The sequence below is a fragment of the Castanea sativa genome, chromosome 5 (genome assembly GCF_040712315.1).
Source record: "Castanea sativa cultivar Marrone di Chiusa Pesio chromosome 5, ASM4071231v1".
Taxonomy (NCBI): Eukaryota; Viridiplantae; Streptophyta; class Magnoliopsida; order Fagales; family Fagaceae; genus Castanea; species Castanea sativa.
This window is the reverse complement of record NC_134017.1, coordinates 51,873,204-51,895,664: the sequence shown is the minus strand read 5'-3', so window position 1 is coordinate 51,895,664 and position 22,461 is coordinate 51,873,204. Positions and strand designations below refer to the sequence as shown.

At 33.9% G+C, this 22,461-nt stretch overlaps 1 long non-coding RNA gene and 1 pseudogene across 3 annotated transcripts; one reads left to right on the top strand and one right to left on the bottom strand.

Moving 5' to 3' along the window:
- Window positions 1-929: 929 nt before the first annotated feature.
- LOC142635390 (protein SRG1-like) lies at window positions 930-20,021 on the bottom strand (annotated as a pseudogene).
- Window positions 6,672-11,289, top strand: LOC142634127 (uncharacterized). 3 transcript variants are annotated; one of them, XR_012844046.1, is made up of 6 exons: window positions 6,672-6,723; window positions 7,341-7,401; window positions 7,529-7,780; window positions 8,313-8,416; window positions 10,857-10,957; window positions 11,041-11,289. It is a non-coding gene; the product is annotated as an uncharacterized LOC142634127 (long non-coding RNA). The 3 variants fall into 3 exon arrangements; XR_012844047.1 differs by having other exon boundaries at window positions 7,513-7,780; XR_012844048.1 differs by having other exon boundaries at window positions 10,879-10,957; window positions 11,041-11,243.
- Window positions 20,022-22,461: the final 2,440 nt, after the last annotated feature.

Genomic DNA, 22,461 nt, shown 5'->3' with positions numbered 1-22,461 from the left:
GTATATTGAATGTGTTCAAGAGCATTATTAGATAGAAAAATTTTGATACGTTTTGAAAATTGTGTTTCAACCATTTTTGCAAAGTTAGAAACATTCTCCTGGCAAAGGAATATCTTACAAGTCATTCTCCTAAGAATCTATGGTTAATAGAGAAAGCTTTATTTAATCACAGTTATAGCCTCTTCATTTTGCTAACTTGAGATATCATTAGCTGAGATTGATCTGGACTAAGAATCTTAGCAATCAGATTCTTAGTGGTTGCAATGCTTATTCTGCCATATACCGAGGCCTGCTTTTAGTATTGAATTGAATGTATATTGGTTCCTTCAAGATTGCTCTCTTAAAAATTAATTGACTATACTAATGAATCATTGTAGAGACTAGAGAATATGAACTAACACTAGGTTTTTTTGTTGTTGTTGTTGTTGATATATCGATAGTCTAGGGTGGGAAAATTTGAAGTTGGGATGTTTTTGTCAGAAACACTAGTAGGTGCTAGTCAATTGAGTTTGGCACTAACGTAATTGGTTTTCAAATGTTTGTACACAATTTTTGTGAAGCATTATTGATATATAGGTATATTTACATTACATATTAGTTTCCTAATATCCAATTCTCAGATTACAGAATGATTTCCTCCAATTTATGCAAGTTAATTATCCCCAAGAGTTAGTAGGTCAATCAATTGCATGTGCTGTGCTATCTGCATGCTGTAAATGTAATGGTCTATTATTTACTACTGTGGAATTATAAGTTCTCTTGGTCCAGCTTTGGCAAAACAAACGATTTTAGAATGAATATTGCAATTATTTGAATCTGTCTTGCATTTAATTAAACCAAACTTTGTAGACAAGCCACTAGCACACATATATAATTTAGGTTTTATGCCATGTATTTCCTTACTTAAACTCAAAGGTATGTCTCAACTCTCAAGTGCCTTTCTGTTCCTCATTCTGGATCCTCATCAATGTATGCCTTCCCATCGAGTTTATGTAAGAGACTTCCCCTGCGAAAATCTGTCACACTAATTGTCTTGAACAATGCTAGTGATTCTGGAGTGATAAGGCTTGGTGCTAGACCAATATCTACTTCTAGTATTGGGTTGTAAAATGTGGCCATGGAAAGCCTCTCCTTTGCTGAGTTAACAGTTGCCCTATGCTCGATGCTACAGTAAATTCCATTCGTTACAATTTGGAAAACAATGCATGGAAAACCAATTATGGTAGTCTTTGGACTTTGGTAGATCATGCTTATGTTTGCTTCTATATATAAGTGTATCCATGTGAAAAGAAAGAACAATTTATTTATTTATTTTTTGCATTTCTGTTCTTTCTAGCTTGCTTTGACTTTTGAGCTCCTAAAAGATTGAGCATTTTGGTGAGTCGAAGTCTGTGATTTGGTTTTTGATTATGTTTTAGAGCTAATTATTAGTATTAGGACCTCAGTTCTTCAGTTTAATGGATTGAAAGGGATAAAGTTTAGCTACAAAATTGGTTGTAGCCTAAATCTTACTCAATATCTTTTTATTGGAGGTGAATTTTGATAAATCTACTATATTGAATTACATCTTCTTCTTATATTTTCCATGCATACAAAATTTCGAGAAAATTAAAGATCAATAACTATGTCATCAATAAATTAGTTAAATTGCAAATTTTTGTAATTTAAAATTATACATAAAATATAAAATTATAGATCATATAGTATATAATAATATCCGATTGACACAAAATTTGACATATGTATTAAGAGTGTAAATAACATGTAATTCAATGATTAAATTTTCAAAATATGTAGTAATGTTTGTTTGTTTTATTGAATAAAGTTGTAACCAATTTTGTTAGCTAAACTGTATCCGGTTGAAAGATAAAAAATTTATAAAAATCCACTACAAAAAAAAAAATGCCTTTTAGCGACGAAGAATTTTTGACGGACCCAAAAAGACCTCTCAAAAAATCCTATTTCTGATGGCAAAATAAAGCTCTCGTAAATACTTGGTAAAATGTGAAACATTTGTGACCAATAAAAAAAGCTGTCGCAATTATGTGTTGCAACCGTCACAAATGCTAATATTTTGGAGGGAAATTTTCCCTCTATATTATTTGCGAGGGACAATTAAAATTCTCTCGCAAAAAGTGTATTATTTGTGACGGTTAAAAATAAAGCGTCACTAATACTAAATTATTTGCGAGGGTCAAGGCTGACCTTCACAAATAATCATTAAAATGTCAAAATTTTTGGAGATAATGTTTCCCCCAAATTATTTCCGAGGGACAATAAAAATCTCTTGTAGAAAGTTTTTTTTTTTTGTGGGTTAAAAATACGCCCTCACTAACACTATATTATTTGCAAGGACCAAGATTGGCCTTCGCAAATAATCATTAAAATATAAACTGTTTTTGGAGATAAATGTTTTCGTCAGATTATTTGCAAGGGGCAATGAAAATCCCTCGTGAAAAGGATATTATTTGTGAGGGTTAATAAAATGCCCTTACTAATAATAATTATTTGTGAGGACTAAGATTGACTTTTGCAAATAATCATTAAAATATCAAAACTTTTGGATGGAAATTTTTCCCTCCGTACTTTTTTCTAGGGACAATAGAATTTCCTCACAAAAAATGTATTATTTGTGATGGTTAAAAATATACACCCGCTAATAATAAATCATTTTAATGACCAAGATTAGCCTTTCAAATTAATCATTAGAATATCAAATTATAAATTAATGCTTCTCATAACACATTCACCAAACTTTTATTCATTGTAGTTTTTATTTTATCTTGTTTTTTAAAAATTATTAAGTAAAATTATTAGATGTGAAGCTATAACTTAAACAAAAATAATATTTCAAATACATACTTACCGAATTGATTAAAAATGGCTAAGACAACCAAAATCGATTGGAATTTGAGTCAAAGTGGAACAAAGGGGGTAAAGTGTATTGGTTTAGTGACTAGAATGAAATATTTTGTTAAATTAAACCGAAATAGAACTAAATGATTACTATGTTTCTAGTAATATGTTTTTTCTAATAAATATAATAGACTAGTTGAAAATATTTTTCTACAAAAGATTCAAGATAAATTTATGCCTGGTAATAATTTGCCCATGTAATAAAGGGTAAATTTTAGGTACAGTCTTTTAGGTGTAATACATTAGGGTTTTTTTTTTTTTCTAATTGAATTCAAAAACCTTTGGGCATTAACAAAAGAAATAAAAATAAAATAGTCTTGTCTTTTCCAATGACAATTAAATTCAATGCAACCAAACATTTGAATTCAATTGGAGATCCTAATATAACGCACCTAATGTATTGTACCTAAGTTTTATCTTTTGATAAATTGGTTTAATGATATTCACTATTTTATTACCCATTTGAAGTGGGCGTTAAATGGTTTACCATTCAATAACTTTTAAATAACTAACTTTACTCAATAACACTAACTCTTCAAAATAACCACTGTACGACATACGACTCAGGCCCATTGGGCCTTGCCCCAAACACACCCCTAATACTTTCTTAAGTCCAAACTGTTCCATTGATCGCAAGTTAGATAGGCTCATGCTGATCATGTATGGATTGGTCGAGGGCTGTACTTACTAGGGGTAGCCCGCGACCTCGGCAGTTCGGTATTGCCTTAGGGAATATCGTTGCCAAGCAACCTTTTGGAGGCTGGAACCAGTTCCAACGCCATTACCACTGTTTCCAATGAAGCATATTCCTTGTCAGGAATAATTAAATCGGGCCCCACCCACACGAGTGAGACCAAAAGGTAATCATAAGCACCCCACCAACCTCAAGCTATAAATAGAAAAAAAAGGAATAGAGAGAAGGGGTTGGTCATTCTGAGCGAAAGAAAGAAAAAGAGAAAGAGAGAGAACACTAGTAAAGGGAGAGTATCTTAAAGGAAGAAGAGAGCTCTACTAAGGAAAAGCAACACATAATCTAGGCTTGGCTAGGAATTACCTATAGTAGGAAATCCATGGCCCACATTATAAATTAATTGTCAGCCTAATTCTGAATCTGGTCCACTAAGGGGATTCGGGCACGTACAACCACAACACTACACGAATGACTAAAATGATTCAAATACCTTTGATATGCCTCATATGATCAAAATATCCTCAAAATCTCAAAAATTTCCAACATACTCCCCAAAACATGCAAAATACATTGAAAAGTTCAAAAAGATTGAAATCTCAGTAAAACAATTAAAATGATAAAGATACACATAAAATTCCAAAAAGAATCATCGGAACCAAACACCACCACCACCACCACCAACATGCATCCTCACTAGTACGCATCCTTAATACCACAGATATAAAATTGGATTAGTAAATTATTTGTTTCTTTTCATGCATTTTCTTAGCAACCAAACAACAAAATCCATTGAGAACAAAACCCAACAAACACCAAAACATCTCAAATCCAAAAGACCAAAACCCATTGAGACCAAAATTAAGCAATCAACAAACCCACCACACGACTCACCACCGGACCCAACTGACCACCACTTCCACAACCACCAACCACCACCACCATGGAAGGATGAGGCAAAAAGAGAGAGATCCATCGAGAGAGAGACCCAGTAAAAGAGAGACAAATATTTGAGTAAAAGAAAGAGTGAAGCACCAATCTTTGAGAGAGAGACATCGATTTAAGCAAGAGAGAGACCCATCGGTTTGAGAGAGAGAGAGAGAGAGAGAAACCGATCTGAGAAATGAGAAGTTTGAGACATTTGAGTTTGATTTTTTGTTTCTTTTCTTGCATTTTCTTAGCAACCAAGCACTAAAACCCATTGAGAACAAAACCCAGCAAACTCCAAAACACCAAAACATCTCAAATCAAAAACACCAAAACCCATTGAGACCAAAACCAAACAATCAACAAAGCCACTCCATCGGGCACCATCGGGCCCAACTGACCACCACTTCCACAACCATCAACCACCACCACCATGGAGGGACGAGGCAAAAAGAGAGAGATCCATCAAGAGAGAGCCCCACTAAGAGAGAGAAATTTATTTAAGCGAAAGAGAGAGTGAAGCATTGATCTTTGAGAGAGAGACATTGATTTGAGCGAGAGAGAGACCCACCAGTTTAAGAGAAAGAGAGAGAGAGAAACTGATTTGAGAGAGGAGAATTTTGAGACATTTGGGTCTGATTTTGAGTAAAATTGAGAGATAGAGAGAGTGGATCGATGAGCGATGAGTGAAGAGAAAAGATGGTAGTGCTCGGTCATGGAGTTAAAGAGAGATTTGGTGGTGGCGATATGATGAGCGAAGGTGGTGGTACTCGGTCATGGAGTTAGAGAGAGATCTAATATTTTTGGAAAAGTTAAAGAGAGGAAGGATTGAGAATGTCTTAGAAGAGTTGGAAAACCGGTTTGAGAATGAGGTTTTAGGGCTAAAGTTTTCTTTTGAGTGTGTGATTGAGTGAGAAAATGCTTAATAAAATGTTATTTTGATTAATTTTTATTGATTTAAGAATATGAGTTATATCTTGGAAAGAACACAAAGAACATAAACATGTTCTTCCAAAAAATTAATAATAATGAAAGGAATAAAAAATTGATTTAATTATCTTATTTTATTTTAAAAAAAATTAGAAATTAATTTTTTTATTTTTTATGTGATTTATTATTTATTTAAATTCTAAATAAATTAAACTAAATGATTTCAAATATACATATTTTTTTAGGAGTATTAATAACGTGGTATGGTTAGATTGAAAGTTTTGTCAACTCCAATTTGTGCATTTTTAAGAGAATCTATCAACTCATGAAAATAAATTTAAAGTGTTGTGCTGGGTTAGATCATGTTGGCTCTAATTTATTAAATCGATGGGTTTAATATCTATTCATTATCACAGAAGAAATTTTTTGTTTACAATATTTTTCGTAACAAATTTTAAGCGGTAAATTGTTTTTAGTTCTAATTTAAATCTATTACTGAAAATCTAAAATTACTTTCTCACCTACAATAAACAAATTTTTCCCTCTCACAAAATTTCCCCAAAATTTTTTCCCTCTTAGACTTACACTTAGGGATTTCATGAGCTCTCTCCTTCTCATTCTCACTCTCTCTCACGGTAATCTCTCTTTCTTCCCTCACTCCTCTCTTTTTCCCCTCCATCGGACCCATCTGCCACCGCCACCCATTTGCCACCGCCATCCACTGCACAGCCACCCTTTGCCACCGATGCTAGCCACCACCTCTACCGTCATCGACCTCCAATCTCACCGTTAGGTGCGACTTGGTTTCAGTATTTGGTCTTTTGGCCTTCAATCCAGCCACTTTCCCTTATCCTTTCAGCCAATTATATATCACACTCAAGCATTTTACTCCTTCGATGCCATTCTGCTTGGAGCATTTTATCTCCTTCTCATAGCTACTTTCCCAGACTCAATCGGAGCATGTTTAGGTCACATTGTTTTTAGTTCTAATTTAAATCTATTACTGAAAATCTAAAATTACTTTCTCACCTACAATAAATTTAATTTGTTTCTCTCTCTGCCAATCACCCCCTTTTCTCAAAAAAATTTGCTGTTGCTGGGGTGGACTTAACTAACAAACTTTTTATTACATGCAGGGAAATTGTTTGATAGAATTCCTAAATGTTTTCTTCTTTTTGTAGAATCTAACTTTGTAAAATTTCCATTTTGTAGGTCTATTACGTGGACGTGTTTATTTCTTCCTACAGTATATACAAGATTTGGTAATCAACGTTATTTTTCTTGGATGACTAATTCGCCAGGACTGAATTTTTCCAAGTCGTGCTATATAAATTGGTTAAACCATCAAACACTATCACTGACTACAACATCAGGTACACTTTCATTTGAGCTTCTAGTGGACATTTATACACTTTTGTTTGAGCTTTTGGTAGACACTTATTTGGATATTTTTTAGCTGATTTTTAAGAAATGAACTTAACAGAAATATTTGGGTTTTGGATATCTTGTGTTTTCATCATTAAAGCAACCTATAATGCTAAGAAACTTTGTTGGAGTTTTAGCAACTTCCTATGATACATATTAATGTTCCCAGTATGTATCATCAATACTGTCTTTTTATTTATTTATTTATTTTAACTATGACTGTTTTCTAATTTTATATATCATATACTATATAATAAAAGTTGAGTCCTACACACCATGACTGTGCCAATTGGATGTCCTCTCTCTCTCTCTCTCTCTCTCTCTCTATGTATGTTATCAGTTTTCATGTCCAGATTGTTCATCATCATTAAAAAAAGCATATATGTTATCAGTGTGTCAAAAGTGATTTGACTTGACTATTTTCCATTGATAATAATTCATTGTGGATATTCAGGTTTAGTGGAATCACATGTGAGTTGCTAAATGGGGTGACTACAAGCCTTAAGGAAATTCAGGTTTGTTACTTGGGTGTATGCTTACTTGATTAACATGATTGTATGCTGTTGCTTCACTGATTGATTGCATGTTAAGACTACTTTTTATTTATTATTATTATTTATTTACAGTTGCTTCCATGTTCAGGAAGATTTTCTAAAGCTAATTTACAAAGTGACCATCCTTGTTGGGCATTCCTTGGAGAATGACTTGTTAGCATTAAAGATTTCTCATGGTTTGGTGATAGATACTGCAGTATTGTACAAGCACCCCCGTGGTGCATCTTACGAAACTGCTCTAAGAGTTCTTGCCAGGAAATTTCTTTCTCAATGGTCATGACAATATTAAAGACGGATGCAAAAGCTACTATGGAACTAGCACTTTTAAAGATTCGATATGGCAAGTACTTCTTTTCCATTTTCCCATTAGCAAATGGAAATTCGAGCAATAGTGGAGATTTGGAGAATTAATAGTTTGATTATTTGATAGTTCCAACTTGGAAGATCTTTAAGAAAAAAAATAGCTTAAATATATATATTCATTAAGAAAAGCAGGTGGAAGATATTAATTATCATCTTTGCAAGTTTTTTGCTACTTTAAAAAAAAATTAGGCTCATTACACCAAACGTGGTCCTTGTGAAGAGCCAAATTTCCAACTAAATGAGGTTCCCTATGAAATGAGGCAAGGAATGGAGCCACTGTGTCCAGTGTCATGGAGGATACTAGTGGAGATATAAATGTAGATGTCATTGTCATTGTGGCTATATAATACTCATATCTTGTCTATAACAACTCGTGTTCTGAGTAACTTATTATGAAACATAGGGAGAATATTTATCTATTACAATATATTTAATTTTCTTTGGTAACCCCTTTAGAGGTTATAGTTTACATTTGTACTTGGTCTTATATTCTTTTCTTTTGGAATTAGGACCTGAATTTGGATGCTAAAATCCACAGCCTCTATGCCATGTTACCCGCTAATACCATGCTTATAATTCGCACTAGCCATGGTGATACAGCAATTGTCCATAGGTAATGCTCGTTGGACCTGTTTTATGCATTCACCATGCCATGTTTCCTTTTTTTTGCACTCCAAACAAATATAACTTTTTATTTAAATGCCAATAGCCAAGCAATTGACAACATATTTGGACCAATATTTCCTTATACCTGCATTCAGATGGTTTATGATATGTTTGGAATCCATACATTATCTAGAGGAAATCAGCCTTGTATTCTTCTCTTGCTTTAAAAACACACACACACACACACACACACACACACACACACACACACACACACTCACACACAACTATCATGTTTAATTTGGTGCCACTGCTACCAGCTTAGAAGAATGATTATCAACTTAACCTTATTGTGAGCTCTATTTCAATGTTTATCCGCCTATATGTTTCAGCGTCTCTTTTTTATTTTTAAATCTTATTTTGATCTGTCAGATTATGGAAAATCCATTACTTGGACAATGATTGAGTATTTTAGGTGATGAATCTAGTGATAGGTTCTGCTAGTGTGATGGAATTGGATCTGGGTCGCAGCTTTTGCCAATTGCCTCTCTTTGTGACCTGCCGAACTTTGGTGGGTTATTGAGTATAATGGAAAGTGTGGGTGAATTTCACTTATTTCCTCACCACCAAAGTTCATTTACTGTTTTAGTGGCAAGCAAATTGAGAGATGAAGTCCCACCCCCCCCCCCCTTTTCTTTTTGTAATAGACTCTTATCTTCATTTAAATTTAAGGAGGTTGGAAGGAGATCGTGGAGTCATGCTAAAACAGTGACCCTTGCTGTTCGAACTTTGCCTCTTACGGACACCCAACAATTTAGCTCCGGGTTTTCTTCCTTTTTTCAATTTTGTATCAACTTATTTTTTATCTTATTTTTATGTAATGTACTTTTATGTTAAAAAGTAGGAGCAAGTGTGGGCAAGTTAGAAAAGCTAAGGTCTTTCCCCCTTTAGTTGATTATATAGACACTCATTTGCTTGGACTCAAGCTCAATGTCTAACAAGTAGTACACCTGCCAATTCATGTTCCCTCTTTTAGAGATAACCAATATGAAAATTGATTTGCAATTTTCTGTCAACCCATTTTATGTATAGCGTGAGATGAAAGCCATTTTATTCTTGGTCTCAAGTTTTTAAATAGTTCTTTGAATTGTCTATATAATTTTTTTTTTTGTATAAATGCTCTCTAATTTTATAAAGAACATTCTGGTTTGCTTGATCAAACTTGGGATATATGTAGTTTGATTTAAATCTAACAAGCATAGGTTAGAGGTTTCTGATGATGCCTTCTTAGTTCTTAGGGTGCGTTTGTTTTGACAGTAAACCAATTCCGGAAAATGTTTTCAGCATTTGCGAGTGTTTGGCAACACCGGAAATTTTGGTCAAACGGAAAAGAGGAAGCGTTGACCGTAAAACAGACCCTCCCCACCCGGAAAATAATTTCCATGTGTATTTTACCTTCAAATTGAGTTTTCCGTTGGAAAACACAGAGAAAGAGAAGGAGAGGGAGAGAGCAACAACCACACCAGAAAAGAGAGAGAGAGCTAGAGGGAGATCGCCGGGAAGCCAAGATCACGCCGTCCTCAACCCAAAGGCTCGCCGGCGAGCTCCCGCTGGGCGAGATCGAGGCGCGATCTTGCGCGGTCGAGCTCGCGCCGGGCGAGATCGAGGCGCGATCTCGCGCCGTCGAGCTCGCGGCGGGCGAGATCGAGGCGCGATGCGCGAGATCGACGGCGCGAGATCGCGCCGTCGATCTCGCCCAGATCGCGCGTCGATCACGCCCTGCGCGAGCTCGACGGCGCGAGATCGTGCCGTCGAGCTCGCGCCGGGCGAGATCGACGCGCGTGATCGCGCCGGCGAGAAACCCTCCCCACCGATCTCACTCTTCCTCCTCCCTGTCTCACCTCCCTCTCTCAATTTGATTTGGCCGGTGATTTGATTTTTGTTTGTTTAGAAGTTCATGGATTTTAATGTTTTATTATAAAATTTGTTTGGAATGTGAGAAAATGGTTGAGAAAATGTGAAAAATCAGTAAAAAATTTGCATTTTCATAATGTTACCAAACACTTGAAAATATTTTCCAAAATTTTTTTTAAAATGCCACCAAACACCTAAAAATATTTTCCTTTCCCGAAAATATTCTCATTTCCTGAAAATATTTTCCGGAATTGGTTTACTGTCAAAACAAACGCACCCTTAGTGTCCATCTATTATTTTCTTTGGAAAGTAGAGTAGACGCCTAGGCTACAGGGATTAGTCTTTTGCGACAAGGACCAATTATACTTTTGGGTTCCAACTTCAATGCTAAGGTAAAATTTATTTAAAAAAACATTGTAGTCTATGATTTCCTCAATAAAATTCTTGAATTTGTCTTATATATAGTGCTATTGAACATTTTAATTATCTTCCATTTAACTCCTCTCTCTCTTTCTCACATAGTCTGGAATTAGCTTTCGAATTTTGGTCTTGCAGTGTCCAATGGGGCCCAAAACAGAAACATCATTAAGGTTCAGGAACTTCGGTTATGTAGCCCCAGAGTATCTTTTAGATGGTATTCCAACTAAAATTGTAATAATTGCTTCCTGTATTCTTAAGTCTGACTGGTTGCTAATGTTTATAAATATATAATTTTAGGATGGTACTAGCAGAGATGTAGAAGACAACTCAAACAAAAACATAGAGGTTGAAAGCAACTTGGAGGGTGACTCAAAGAAAGACTAATATAGATCTTGTCATAATTCTAGTTGTTTAAGTTTAAAACAAGGTTTAAATTCAGGATTTTTGTGTATGTTTTATATTTTAAAGTTTGAACTTATATGAATTTTTATCTTTTGATGGATCAATTTTCAATAATTATTGGACTAATGTATCAATTTTTAGTCATTATTATACTACTGCAACATGATAGTTAAACAAAAATGATATAAAATAAATTAAAAATAAAATATTTCAAAAATTATATAAAATATTACCATTGATGACATAAAAATTTGGTCATAATTAACTTTATAGTGATGACAAAGTCCCTCGTAATTATTCTTAACTAATTGCGAGGGGGTTAAAATCCTTTGCAAGTAAATTTTAGTGATGTCATTATTTGTCTCATCATTAATTTGAAATTTGTAAATAATTAATTGTAAGGGTATAAAAGTCCTCACAAATATTTATTAACGACGACTGTTTTTCCTTGTTAAAAATAAGTTACGAGGGGTTAAAAATTCTCACAAATAAATTTTAGCGATGCCATTATTTGTCACTATTGCAAGGGTATTAAGGTCCTCACAAATAGTTATTAACGACGACTATTTTTCCTTACTAAAAATAAGTTACAAGGGGTTAACAGCCTTCACAAATAAATTTTAGCGATGCTATTATTTGTCACTAAAAAGTATGTCGTCAATTTAAAATTCGTAAATAACTAATTGCGAGGGTATAAAGGTTCTTACAAATAGTTGTTAACGATGACTGTTTCCTCTCATTAAAAATAAGTCGTCGACTTTTCTCGTCGTTTGGTAATATATTTGTGAGGAAAAATTTGTTCAGTAGCGACAATGGATTGCCCTCGTAAATTATTTATTTACGAAGGTATGGTCGCAAAATCTCTTTTAGTAACAAGAGCAAATACGACGGCCTTCGAGGGCCATATGTCCTCACTAATAACCTTTTGCGACGATATTTAAATTTTTGCGAGGGTATTCTATCCTCGCTAGTAGACTCTTTTTTTGTAGTGATCATTCAGTAGTCGAAATCAATGCTATTCTCACATGAAATATAGGTCCCACCTAGTGGCGGCTCTAGAAATGTTTTTAGGGGTCATTATTGATTAAAAAACTTAAATTAAACAAAAATGTAATAAAAAGTTAACCTGAATATATTAAGTTATCAATACAAGAGAAAAAAAAAAGAAAAAGAAAAAGAAAACTCAAATACATGAAATTTTACCATTTTTTTTATGAGTTTTAATATTTTAAAATTGTTATATGATAATTTGTTATCAGTTGTTATTATCTATTGTCAAAGTCACTAGGTGTGACCATTTTATTTTGTTAAGTTTGTATAACATTTTTTAGTTTTATGCAGTTTACTTTGTTTTTATAAAAATATATTAAACTAAATTTAAAAGATCAAAATGCAACCCACTAACACTATATTATTTATTGACCTACATTCATCCATACCATACAAAAATATTACACTAAGTGTCTACTTAACCAATCCAATGTTCAAACAATTATTAACTTTATTATTATTTTTTCTTGAATCACTAATATAAATAATACATTAAGTACCTAATTATTGTTTTGTTTTGGGCTGGATTGATTCGTAATCAGGGTATGCAAAAATATTTAAGGGTAAAATAAACAATATATATATATATATATATATATATATATATATATATATATATATATATATATATATATATATATATATATATATATATGAATTCAAGGGGTTCATTTGAATCCCTTGACAACAAGTGTCATGCCCCTGGTCCCACCATATATGTAATTAGTAGGACTTATTATTATGTGAGTGGAGAAAGCATTATCTTAGGAGTATTGACTAATTACTCGAAAATTTGGGATTTACCTCAAAATGTCACCAACGTTGACAATAAAAGCATTAGGGAGAGGCTTTACAGGAATCCACCTTCCATCTTTCCTTATCTGGAGACCTTCCATTTCATTAGTTTGGAGGAGGATTGTTAAGGCCACGGCATCTGAGTGAGCATTGAGGCCCATCACAAGCTCAGGTTGAGGGCATGGAGGATAGTAGTTCATCCTCATTCTCTGAGATCCTTCTTCGAAAAGGTTTCTCATGTCATTTCGTTCCATTCTTAGAGCTTTTGCCATCAGTTCAAGTATCTTCTTGGCAATGTCTCTAACCTCTATCGAGTAAGCATCTAGGTTATCTCTACATGCATGTGATGAAAGATAGTTTAATCACTAGAACAGGAATCAGCTTTGAGTAAGCAAATCTAGAAAAGGAGTTGGTGTTACCAAAAAAAAAAAAAAAAAAGATTCACCATACATTTCCTAATTTTTTCCATCATTGTCCTATGTTTGGCTGTGATCTTTTCATTTCATTATATTGTGTATCCTCTTTAGCCGAACAAATATTAGTTAAAAAGAAAAAAAAAAAAACAATTTAGTTTCTTAGCCCATTTTCTGGAATTAATTGGAGAGAGAGAGAGAGAGAGATGAGATGAGACCCTATGGGAGAGGGATCTTGAGGAAAAAGTTCCTCAAATGGATTGGAAGTGTGTACGTGTAGAACATGTCTTCTCAATCAAGTTTCTGCTCATTGGACACGACGAAGGCTAGCCCAAACCCCTCAATACTTCCTGGTAGTTGCCATAACTTCTTCTTTACTTCCCTCTGCAGATTAAAGAATTCTTGCATGCCTAATTTCACCTTCTCCATCTATGAAGTGCTCACCCATATGATTTATTAACTACACAACAATTTCCATTTTTTTAAAACCTAAAAAACATAATGTGTATTTAAAATAGTTTTCTATATGGAAAAAAAAAATTATAGCATGCCAACTTAGCTTTATAAGAAAATTATTTTTTAATCTAAACCGAATATAGACCACTCTTTTGTCTGGCAAAATTTTCATACAAATTGGCTTTGAGAAAAGTCCCTCCATTTATTAGCTGGCAATTTGAAAAATAGTGTATTTTTAGTTACATGATCTACTTATACTTATGTGACTTGTTGAAATGATTTAATCATATGATAATACATGTGTGCAGTCTTATAAATTGCGTAATGGATTCAATGACAAAGTCAAAAATATATCTTTGAGGGAACCAAATTTTATAGAGTAGTGTAAAAGATCACATCTAGTGGTTCTTAAGACCTGTTCAGATCCACGAGATTCTAAGTTTAAAACTCCTAGCCACATGTTGAGGTTCGAAGGATTCTAATGTAATTACTTGATGTGTGTGAGCTGGAAGACTACACATACTTGGGGGATAGTTCGATTCTCAAAAATCTTTGTACACCCATGTTAGGAAAAAAAAATGCTAATGTAAAAAAATTATAAACATTTTTAGCATGCAAATGAAGTATTTTATAAACAAATAGACGTATAACCAAAAGTGTCAATAGATATGTGTCAACATTTAGAAAAATATTACAATTTTTACTTATCTTTGATCAAAAGCCACCGTTCTCTCCCTTTCTCCCTCTCTCAAACCAGGCCTTACTCTCTCTTTCTCCCTCTCTCAAACCTTGCTCTCTTTCTCAAACCTTGCTCTCTCACTCAAACAGGTGTAGATTGGTGGTGCTGAGCATGGTTTGGGTTCGTGGAGGTGGTGAAGTTTGGGTCCATGTAGATTGGCGGTGCTGTGGTTTGGTGGCAAGGTTTGGGTCCGTATAGTTCGGTGGTGGTGGTGGGTTTGCTCATCTGTGGATTTTGTTTTTTTGCAAAGCGTTTAATGGGTTTTGGGGTTGTTTTAGTTGTTGTTGGTGGTGGTTTATGGGTTTAGTGGTGGTGAATTTGTGGATTTTTGTGTGTTGGAGGTGGTGGTGGGTCTGTGGGGTTGTTGGGTTTTTTGTTTGTTTGTTTGTTTTTTTTTTTTTTTGGTGGTTGCTAGGGTGTGTGGTGGTGGGGCGGCGGATAGCTGAGCTCATCTCTTTCACGTGGTGGTTGTTGGAGAGATAGAGACAGAGGAAGAGAGGAAAGAGAAAGATGGGAGAAGAGCGAAAAATGAGTATTTTTTTAATATACTATTTATTTAAGTAGTTTATATTATTTTATTGGGTTATATGTAAAAATAAGAACTGGAGGTAGGGTGAGTTGTGAAATGGGCTGATAAATTAGATAACGTGGTATTTGAGGATGCAAAATATAAATTTTTTTTTTTTGGGCATCCCTGGATGCCGGTGCTCTTAGTGGCTCCACCATTGAATTAATTGAAGGAAACATTGTCATGCTCTTAGTGGCTCCACCATAACTCCAACAAAACCCAAAGAGAAACAGCTTAAAGTATTAGCTCCTGAACAGAGAACCTTGAACTTTAAACTTATACTACCAGGTGTTGAAAATATCTACAAGGCATGTCAACACTAAGAGAAAATATAGTGTGCATTGGATGCATGCAGGGACTGACCCAAGATTTCAAGCTAGGGGGTGCCAGAGCATAAGCATAATATATATATATTAGTTACTAAGTGGTTGATTTTCCCATAATCTACAAATCAAATAAGAATTACATATATTATCTCACAACAACACTAATTCTTGATACTGAGAAAAGGTAAAGGCTATAATCCGGGTGATATGCATTATGCATTAATTATAAATTTAATATTTCTCAATTGATAAATTTACTAGTTTTCAATTAAAATTTTATATAATTTCAAAATATAACTAATAGCATTATGAATTTAGCAATTCGAGCAATGTTGCAATTCTATTTTGTTACATTATTGTGACATTTTTATTATATTATGTATTTGTTTTTGACTCTTTTATCCTTGTCACTCAGCCACTACCCCCAATTTATAATGCACTACTTTTCTTACCTTTACTTTTTTTTGCAGATAGTTGAAGTCCCAAATATCGAACAGGATTATATGTCTATAGACTCTCTATCTATAACTTAATTTTATTCAAAAATCACAACTCAACTTAGTTCTCACTGTCTCAGACACTGCAAAAAAAAATAATATAGACTCCTAAACACAATCATTTTCAATAATCCTAGATAAAAAAAAAAAAACCACAATCACATAACAGATTCAGAAATCACAAGCATTATAATACGTATTTATTGGAGAGAGAAGAATCATATCAAAACAAATGTTAGGTTTTGAACTTGAAGAGAGAAAAAAAAAAAAACTTGGAGTAGATCAGATTCGGGATTGAAGCTAGAGGCAGCAGCGGCCAGCGTCAGAGGCGTGCGTGAACTCTGGGTCAGTCACTAGGTAGATCGGCTGGTTTGTTGGGTCAGTGGCGAGCCTGGGTCATTGGTAGGATGGCAGACCGGCGACGGCTGCGATGGCAACGGCGTGGCGAACTCTCTTTTATAGATTCTCCGGTCTCTGTCTCTCGACTTCCTCTATATTTTTTTTCCTGAATTTGGTTTAGGGGAGAAAATAGTAAATTAGCCATAATTTTCAAACAATATAATTAGTAGTTACAGTTTACAAACTATATTTTTTACTAGCATTTCGAGTTTTGGGCTTAAAAATCAACTCTTTTAGGGTCGATTTTTACGTTTGATGTGACATTTTTTTCACGTGGAGCCTACCTGGAAATCGAGTATCTAAGACTCGATTTACAAGGCAAAAAAAATTAGTCTACGTCTCTTAACCTCCCTTCATAGAAATACACAGTCAAAATTCGTCCACCACCATAGGAAGATCATTACTGAGCAAAACTCACCACAAAAAAAAAAAAAAAAAATCCAGATCAGCCCAGATCCAGGTCACGTAGCGCCCAGGCCGTGCGCGCCCAGATCGCGTTGCGCCCAGGCCGTGGCGCGCCCAGGTCGTGTCGCGCCCAGGCCGTGGCGAGCCCAGGTCGCGCGACCCCGGCCGCCGCCGGGCGCGCCCAGGCCGCGGCGAGCCCAAGTCATGCGACCCAAGCCGTCGCGCTCCCAGGTCGCGCGAGGCTTGGGCGCGACGCGGCCTGGGTCTCGCGACCTGGGTGCGGCGGCTTGGGTCAGCCTGGGTCGACGGAAATGGGTCTGTGGTGGCTGCTTCTACAGATTAGCATGGAGGAGGAAGAAAGGAACATATGAAAAAGTAGTGAGGAAGAAGAGAGATGTGAAACTTAGAAAAAATAAGGAGGAAAATAAGGAAGGTTTAGGATGTAAATCGAGTATTAGAGACTCGATTTCCAGGTAGTCGCCACGTGGAAAAAATGCCACATCAGACAGAATTAAACCATAAAAATCGATCATCAAAGACTCGATTTATAGGCCCAAAATCGAGTCTTTTAGACTCGAGATGCTAGTAAAAAATATAGTTTGTAATTAGTAACTGCTAATTATATTGTTTGAAACTTATGGCTAATTTGCTATTTTGGCCTGGTTTAGGTTGTAACTGTGGCGTGGGTTAATCACTTAATTGGGATTTTAAACTTTTTGGTTTGGGCTGGTCGGTTGGGCTGGGGGAGGCCAGAGGAGGCTTAATTTTTTGAAAAGAGAGGCCCAATCCTAAAAGTGTCAAAATTTATCTAATAATTTTTTTGGGCTAGGGGGCCCGGGCCCCCTTGGGCCCACTCCCTAAATGCATGGTATACCTCCTCCAACATTAGTGTAACTTTCCATGCTTGCCTTATATTATTTATTTTATTTTATTTTGAAACTAGTTTTGAGTGAATCACTATTAGATTTTTTTTTTTTTTTTGGTTGGTTAAAGAAGGATGCATTCGTATTTTACATCAGAGTTGGCTAGAGCCGTTTATCATACATGCCCATAGAGTCGGAAAGCATCAAGGACATGCTCTATGCTGTGTTGATACCATATTTTGTTAGGCTCTAAATTTTAATAGAAGTTTGAGTCCTCAATTAAAGGATCTCATAGTTTTAATAGCCAAACCTCATTTTTTTATTATTATTGATTTTTGACGATTTTTACAAAGTTGACTAAATTTGATTAAAATCTAACCATGTGATTAGATTATTTTTATATTATATTTAGAACCATGAAATTTTTCTTAGTTTGATTGCCGGCAAAAATCAGACCTAGATTAATCTATATTTATATTATATCTAAAAGCTGAAGCGTAGTATTTATTATTGCTACGCTCCTGTTAAGCCACTTCATCCTTCACGTCATTGCCACATCATAATTTTTTTTTCACATTTATTTTTTATTTTAAATTTCTTTGACATTATTAAATATATAAATACATTACCTTTACAAATTCATCTTAGACGATTTTAACTTTACATATTTATCTACTTTAATTTTAATGTTATAACTAAGTATTGTCTATACATATTCATTTTAGACAAGTTTAACTTTATATATAATTTTTCCCATTTATCTTCCTTTATTTTGTCTCTTCTTATTCTCATCCTCTTATTATTATAAGTTTGTCACTCTCTCCCATTTTATGCATATTTTATTTTCTCACACAAAAAGGTCATCTCTCTCTCTCTCTCTCTCTCTCATTCATTTTTTTTCCATTTTTTTGTTGGATTTTTTTTTATGAAGTTAATCTGTACACCCATTGTCTTGTTATTAATTGAATAACTCTTATGTGTTCCTTGATGCAAGTATTTTTTTTTATCATTTTATTTGTAACACTAAATACTTTTAATGTTGTTGACTAGATTTGGGGAAAAATTACATTATAATATGTCCATATTTTGTGTTATTGTCAGGTTTCAATTTATTTAGAAAACAACAGGATAGTTTGGACAATATGATGAATAAGTGCAATTGAAGAAGATGGTTTTTGTGCAGCTTCCTTTCATTATTAGTAAATATATTGTTTAAAAAATTAGCACCAAATTGTTATATCTTTATTATATGATGTTTTTAGATGTGTGAGTAATTGTTTTTAAGCATTTACAAATATTTTGTATTGCTCATCTTCCCTATCCCATTAGTGTATTTTATGAGATTTTTAAGAAAACAAATTCAATTTCGAGTTTAAAATTAATTATTTATCTATTCATTTTTTGCATGTTGGATTAGATGTTAGATTAGATTATGACAGTGTAAACACAATATTTGTCTTGATTACAATCATTATGTATCATAGGTTAAAATTTATGAATTTGATTATGCATTGAATATTTGGCTTGATCACATCACATTTCAAATGTTTTACATATTCGGGAGAATGAGTTTGACTTGGATGTGAGTTTTATTTTTCCCTTTCTTTTTTATTAGAATTGTAGTTTTGTTGAATATTATAAATTTTTTTATACATTTCTCGGTGTTTTTGATTGTACGGTAGAAAAAATTGGGTTTGGATTTAAAAAAAAAAACTAAAATATAATTTCCAAATTTTAGTTACTTTTTAATGATACACAAAATGTTATAAATAATTTTTATTAAAAAATTAATATTTTTTCAACCTTTTGAATTCTTGAGAAAATTTTTATTGTTTTAATTTTGGTATGACATAAATTATATATTACATTTACGAAAATATGATTATGGAATATATTAATATTTATTAAATTAGTTCAAATTGCAAAAATTAATTAAATTAGACCACCTTAAATATATTATCACAAGTAACGTGCGGGATCCGCGATTAGTTTTTATATTATATTTGAAACCATGAAACTCCACATAATTTGATAAGGAGTAATAAAAGAAGTACCAATTATTGTGAAGAGAGAGAGAGAGAGAGAGAGATACCTGAATGGGTGCGGGATCTTAGGGAACAAGTGTGGCTTTTCTCAAATGGATTGGACGTGTGAGGATGTAGAACATGTCCCCCCAATCAAGCTTTTGTTCCTCAGACAAAAAAAAGGCCTGTCCAAACCCCTCGATATCTCTTGGTAATTGCCATAACTTCTTCTTCTCTTCCCTTGGTAGATTAAAGAGTTCTTGGATGCCTACATTCACCTTCTCCACCAATGAAGTGCTCACCCCATGATTAATTAACTGCACAAGAGGAATAGACTCCATTCAAACTAAAATATATTTAAACTCGTTTTGTTTTTGTTGCTGTGTCCATTTGAACCATTCTCCTGGCAGATCGAGGAATATCTTTCAGGTTGTCATTCTCCTAAGAATCTATGGTTAATAGAGAAAGCTTTATTTAACCATAGTTATAGCCTCTTCATTTTGTTGATCTGAGATATCATTAGCTGAGAGCCTGAGATTGATCTGGACTAAGAATCTTGGCAATGAGATTGTTAGTGGTTGCAATGCTTATTCGGCCATATAGCATGGCTTGCTTTTAATATTTAATCAAACATATATTGGTTCCTTCAAGATTGCTGTCTAAACAATTAATTGCGTATACTAGTTGTTAAATATTAGCATTGATACACCATGTTAAATATACTAGTATGTATGCAGAAGTGAAAGTATAAAGTATACAATACAATAACACACAAGAGTTACGTGGTTTAGTCTAACAGTTTACATCCACAGTGGAGGAAACCCTAAAGGGTTACATTAGTAATATATTAGAGTGTATTTCAAATCCTGTGTTACAATAAACTATAACATGTATATATATATATATATATATATATATATATATATATATATATATATATATATATATAGTAGACTAAACTTTAGACTAATAAACTTCTAGTACAATTAATAGACTTGGCTTGCACACAAAGTAGAATTAGGCTTGGGCCTATGCTAATGGACTAATATATCTCTAACACCCTCTCTCAAACTCAAGATGGAAGCTTGATAAAACCTTGATATTTGATAAGGTTGAGAAGATCCCTTGAATGAAGTTTGGCTCCGTGACGGTGGTTTGAGGAAGGCAATGGTCTTGTCGTGTTAATGTGACTTCTAATGGTGGCATGACTATCCAGAGAGTTTTGATGGCAGCAGTGGGAAACTAAAGAAGATGAACGCAGTGAAGAAACACCGAAGAAGACAAAGATTGCTCTTAAATATACTGTAAGGACAGAACACCATGGCCACAGAAAGGTGGCTTTGATACTATGTTAAATATTAGCATTGATATACCATGTTGAATATGGTAGTATGGATGCGGAAGCAAAAACTTAAAGTATACAACACAACAACACACGAGGGTTACGTGATTCAGCCTAACGGCTTATATCCACGGAGAAAACCCTAAAGAGCTAAACCCTAGACTAATAGACTTCAAGTACAATTAGCAGACTTGGCTTGTACACAAAGTAAAATTAAGTTTAGGCCTATGTTAATGGACTAACATATCTATAACACTAATGAATCCTTGTAGAGACTAAAGAATATGAACTAACACTCTAATTTTTTTTTTTCTATTGATATATCGATTGTTGAGGATAGGGGAATTTGAAGCTGAGATTTCTTTGTTAGAAGCACTAATAGGTGTTAACTAATTGAGTTACAAAGCTCTTGGCACTAACACTGTAGTTGGATTTCAAGTATTTGCACACAAATTTTGTGAAGCTTCAGTATATTGACATTACATTTAAGTTTCGAACTTTTTATGCTTTCCTAGTATCCAATTCTTATATTGTAGAATGATTTCCTCCATTTTCTGCAAGTTGATTATCCCCAAGAGTTAGTAGGTCAATCAATGGCATGGACTGTGCTATCTTCACGCTGTAAATCTTGTGGAATTATAAGTTCTCTCGATCCATCTTTGGGAAAACAAAAGATTTTAGAATAAATATTAATTGCAATTATTTGAATTTGTCTTGCATTTAATTAAGCCTGGCTTAGTAGACAAGCCACTAGCACACATACACAATATAGGTTTTATGCCATTTGTTTCCTTACATAGGGTCCGTCCGTTTAGGTGGAAAATAGGGAGGATGGAAAATAGAGGAAGGAAAATATGATGGAAATACTGTTTTTTACTGTTCGTTTGGGGAAGGAAAATAGGAACGAGAGAAAATTGGAGAGAAAGTTTTCTCTCCGGACCCACTTTTACAAAAATACCCATTTCCCACCAATTTTTTTTCAACGTTTTTTTTTTTTTTTTCATTGTGACTTGAAACAACGTTCTCTTCTCTCTTTTTTTTTTCAACGTTACCTGAACGTTCTGTTATCTCTCTCTTTCTTTTTTTTTTTTTTTTCACGTGACCTGAACATTTTTTTTTAACGTGACCTAATCTAATTTTTACATTATAATAATAATAAAAAATAATAAAAATTTATATATATGATGTGATAAATTTTATATTATGTAATAAGTATAAATAAATCTATTTTCTACATATTATGTAACAAGGGTATAATAGTCAATTGATATAAATTACATTTTCCATCCTTTCATTTTTCTCTCCAATTGAACAAAAGAGTTTTCCACTCTCTTACTTTTCTACCCCTCCAACCAAACACATAAGAGGGAAAACTAAATATTTTCCATCCTCCTACTTTTCCACTCCTCCAACTGAACGGACCCTTAAACTCAAAGGTA